Source organism: Pipistrellus hanaki, assembly GCF_964339955.1.
Source record: "Pipistrellus hanaki genome assembly, chromosome: 5".
Lineage (NCBI taxonomy): Eukaryota > Metazoa > Chordata > Mammalia > Chiroptera > Vespertilionidae > Pipistrellus > Pipistrellus hanaki.
In genome coordinates, this window is record NC_140507.1 from 47168941 (window position 1) to 47173589 (window position 4649).

At 39.1% G+C, this 4649-nt stretch overlaps 1 pseudogene across 1 annotated transcript; it reads right to left on the minus strand.

Annotated features, from left to right (window-relative positions):
• Window positions 1-3149: 3149 nt before the first annotated feature.
• Window positions 3150-4293, minus strand: LOC311623282 (proteasome subunit alpha type-1-like; annotated as a pseudogene). Its single transcript has 2 exons — window positions 3696-4293; window positions 3150-3606 (listed from the first exon to the last, which is right to left on the minus strand). The product of its transcript is annotated as a proteasome subunit alpha type-1-like (transcript).
• Window positions 4294-4649: the final 356 nt, after the last annotated feature.

The window sequence follows — 4649 nt, forward strand, 5'->3', positions numbered from 1 at the left end:
GAATAATATGCTAATAATATGCTAAGGTTGCTCAACTGCTCGCTATGACATGCACTGACCACCAGGAGGCAGATGCTCCAACTGGTAGGTTAGCTTGCTGCTGGGATTTGGCTGATCAGGACTGAGTGAGATGGGCTGGACATGCCTTGGAGCCCTTCCATGACCCCTCCCAGGCTGGCCATCCTCCTGTGTCCCTCCCCAGCCTCCCACTGTGTATTGGTGGGGTCCCTCGACCTGGCCTAAGCCCTCTCACAATCTGGGACCCCTTGGGGGATATCGGAGAGCTGGTTTTGGCCTAATTCTGCAGGCCAGGCTGAGGGACCCCACCAGTGCATGTGTGTGTGTGTGTGTGTATATATGTATACATTTACCAATTAACAATGAGAAATTCTTATAATAGAATGCTTGTAATATATACAAACAAAAATAAATCAAATATGAATACCTCTATTTTTCCACTTAATTGTTCAGGTCATTAAGTATTTTTCACATACAATAATAATTGCAACACACTAACCTATATGGGTCCTCTATAATTTATTTATTTATCTCCCCATTATAGGATTTGTGATTTGTTTTCTACTTTTCTCTATTATAGTTAAGGCTATTATAGATATAGATAATTCTTGTACACAGTTCTTTGAACATATCTCTGTTATATATATTTTAGATGGAGTCCAGATATAGAATAAATTAAAAGATATAAACATGGAAGTATTTCTTGCTACATATTGTCACATTATTTTTCAGAACTATGACACGACTTTTTCCTTCCATCAGCAGTGTATTAATGCATCCCTGATACTGAATTTTTTATTATGTAAAATATACGTAACATAAAAGTTACTATTTTGATCATTTTTAAGTGTAGAGTTCTATGGCATTAAGCATATTCACATGGCTGTGCAACCATCACTACCATCCATTTCCAAAACTCTTCTCTTCCCAACTGAAACTCTATACCCATTAGGCACTAAATCCCTCGCTCCATGTAGTAACATGGGTCAAAATTTCCTTCCTTTTGAAAGCTAAATAACGTTCTTTTGCAAGTGTACACCACATTTTGTTTCATATTCTGTTTATCCATTCATCTGTCAACAGACACTTGGGTTGCTTCCACTTTTTGTCTAGCCAGCATTACATTTTTTTTAAAAAATATATTTTATTGATTTTTTACAGAGAGGAAGGGAAAGATATAGAGAGTTAGAAACATGGATGAGAGAGAGTCATCAGTCAGCTGCCTCTTGCATACCTCCTACTGGGGATATGCCCGCAACCAAGGTACAAGCCCTTGACCGGAATCGAACCTGGGACCTTTCAGTCCCCAAGCCGACGCTCTATCGATTGAGCCAAACCAGTTTCTAGCCAGCATTACATTTTAAGAAGACTTTTCCCAGTATTAATTATATCAATTTGGTTTATTGCAATGCTGAACACCCATAGATGAACATACATAAATACATATACTCACATCTCCCCCTCTTGATTAGTTATTTGTATTTTAATTTTCCTTCTGTGGAATTTTTGGACAAAAGCTTTATTGACTTCAATAGAAATTATGTGGAATTGAGGGTGAACCAAGTTTGCCACCTTACAATATGCCTTTTGAGGATATTGGTTATTTTAATCTGGTCAGTTTCAAGAAAGGAACGACTCTGGAAAAACCTGTGCCCTTCCCCCAAGCTGCCACGAAGACTTTAAAATAGAGGCCTTGTTCCGGGAAGGGATATATCATTACAGATAACTAGAGTTTAGTATGATAGACAGGGAGGAACTTAGCAAGGACCATTTTATCAAAGTCCTCTCTGTATCTCATTGTTTCTAAATGGCTCAACAAACATTTGTTTACTAAACATTAACTTCCACCTTCCTGTGAATTGCCTTACTTCCTTTTTTGAAGTCTCAGGCTCCCTACTAACCTCTCCTTAGTCCAGAATGAGGTGGCATTTTCATGTTTGTGAAATCATGGCGCAATTTTCTCCCATTAATCTGCTGTATGTATATTATTAGACCAGCCAGAAGAATTTAGGAGGTCCCTAGCTGGTTTGGCTCAGTGGATAGAGCGTCAGCCTGCGGACTCAAGATTCCCAGGTTCAATTCAGGGAGTGTGCAGGAGGCAGCTGATCGATGTTTCTCTCTCATTGATGTTTCTAACTCTCTATCTCTTTCCCTTTCTCTCTGTAAAAAATCAATAAAATATATATTAAAAAAAAAGAATTTAGGAGGGTAGAAGGAAAATTATTTTTTCTCCTCATCAGAATCAACACAGGATTTGTGGTTCCTTGCTTAATAATATCAAGCTGCTAATAACATGTATTAGCTTAGTGATATCTATCTATCTATCTATCTATCATCTATCTACCCTGTTTCCCCGAAAATAAGATAGTGTCTTATATTAATTTTTTCTCCCAAAGTTGCGCTAGGTCTTATTTTCAGGGGATGTCTCATCTTTCCATGCGCTAGGTCTTATTTTCGGAGAATGTCTTATTTTTGGGGAAACACGGTATTAATCTATCTATCTATCTATCTATCTATCTATCTATCTATCTATCTGTAAAAGCATAATATGCAAATCGACCCAATGGTGGAACCACTGGTCACTATGACGTGCACTGATCACTGGGGGGCAGACACTCATAGTAGGAGCTGCCCCCATCCAGCAAGCCCCGATCATCCAATCAGGGCCTGCCAGCCAACCTCTTGGTCCCTCCCTCTGGCCAGCAGGCTCCAATTGCCCAATAGGGAACGGGGAGCTGGGGGTGGGTGGTGGTGGATGCACATGATGTCAGGCCAAGGTGGGTTTGAGTGAGCGGGCCCCAATGGCCCTGCTGGTCACCCCACACACAGAGGGCAACCAGTGTCAGCAGCAGGGGCTGGGGTCGGCTGCTGGCAGCCAGGGAAGATTGGCCCTGATCGCAGGCCAGGCATCAGGACCCTACCTATGCACAAATTTCGTGCCCTGGGCCTCTAGTTAATAATATTAACCAGAACGTCTTATTTATGTTTATATCCAAAGTGAAAAGTTTTTTTTTTTTTGTTTTGTTTTTTTTTGTTCGTTTGTTTGTTTTACCAGCAGATGAAACAATTTTATTTCAAACCAGAAAGACACTATGTTCTTCATATAAAACATTAGTAAAGGCAAATGTACTTTCTAGAAAATTATTATATAGACCCTTTCCAAAAAAAACAAACAAAAAAATGCATTCCATTATATGGTTTCAGCGAAGCTGCTTGCACTTCCAAACCTCACATCTGGACTGATTCCTAAAACATACCATTCCACCACTGCACCTTTTGGTTCAAAGTATAGATTACTGTCATCAGTACATGTTCTTGCATTCTTACACATTTGCTAATACAAATATGGACTGGGGGTTATCACTTAATGCTCCATTGGTTCATCAGCCTTTTCTGCAGGTTGAGCAGGCTGTGACTTTCTCTGTGGTCTTTCTTCAAGGCCTTCCAGAAATGGAGACACATCATCATCATCATCATCATAAATCGTAAACTCCAAAGTCTTTACCAACAATTCCAATGGATACATTCTTTGTAGTTAGGTCTTGTTTTTCAGGAAGTGTCTCTCTTAAAGCACACAGGCCATGCTTAACCAGTTTTGTTTTTTTTTTTTAATTTTATTTTTAAATTTTATTTTATTTTTAAATTTTTTAATTAAATTATTATCTTTGTACATATACCATTGCTTAACCAGTTCATTCAAATTGCAATAAACTCAGACATATGTCTTTCCAAGTAAGTATGAGCTGATTGAGAACGGGCTCCAATGGACATAGCTCTGCAGTCAAAATAGTTAGCTGACGGACAGGTTTGGAAAATATGAGGGCCCATATCATCATAACCAGCAATAAGCAGTCCAACACCATATGGTCTTCGGCCATATCTTTGGGCTGGTATCTGGGTCTTGCTTCCAATTAGAGCTATAAGACGAGACACAGGAAGAGGTCTGTCAAATACAAATCTGGAATCCAAACACTCCTGGCGCATAAAATTACATAGCAGTCTAGCATTAGAAGTAAGTCCCGAAATTGAAATACCAATATGGTTGTCAACATGGAGAATTTTTTTCTGATGAGCGCCAAGCTCTGAGTGTGCTCTCTTCAATGCAACCAATACTGCATGGGTTTTTGATTTCAGACCAACTGTGGCTGAACCTTGTTTGACAGCTTCCATTGCATATTCAATTTGATGAGTCCTGCGCTGAGGGCTCCAGACAGTGACATCATTGTCATACTGGTTGTGAAACATGGTTCCGACGCGGCCCGGACTGTGTGCTCCTCCTGCCCCAAAGTGAAAAGTTTGAATTCATGTATTTATTTTGCAATTTGTCACAACTTCCTTTAGATGGCATTAGATCCTTGGACATGTGTTGCAGAGATTTTTGGATGTTGCATGTTTATGTATATGTTTTGACAACTTGATGAATTTCAAATATGATCCAAATATTATTTGGGATCTAGAATGCAGGATGAATCCGTATAGAAGCTGGACATCCTAAGATCTCTTTTAGTGTTTAGTTTTTAATCTGACTACATTCTTCCATCCTGCTTTTTTCTATAGCAAATATTTTCCAGGTCTTTGCGTTGGGTTAGATAGCTATAGAACAAAAACCTTTACAATGTTTTAAAGTTAAG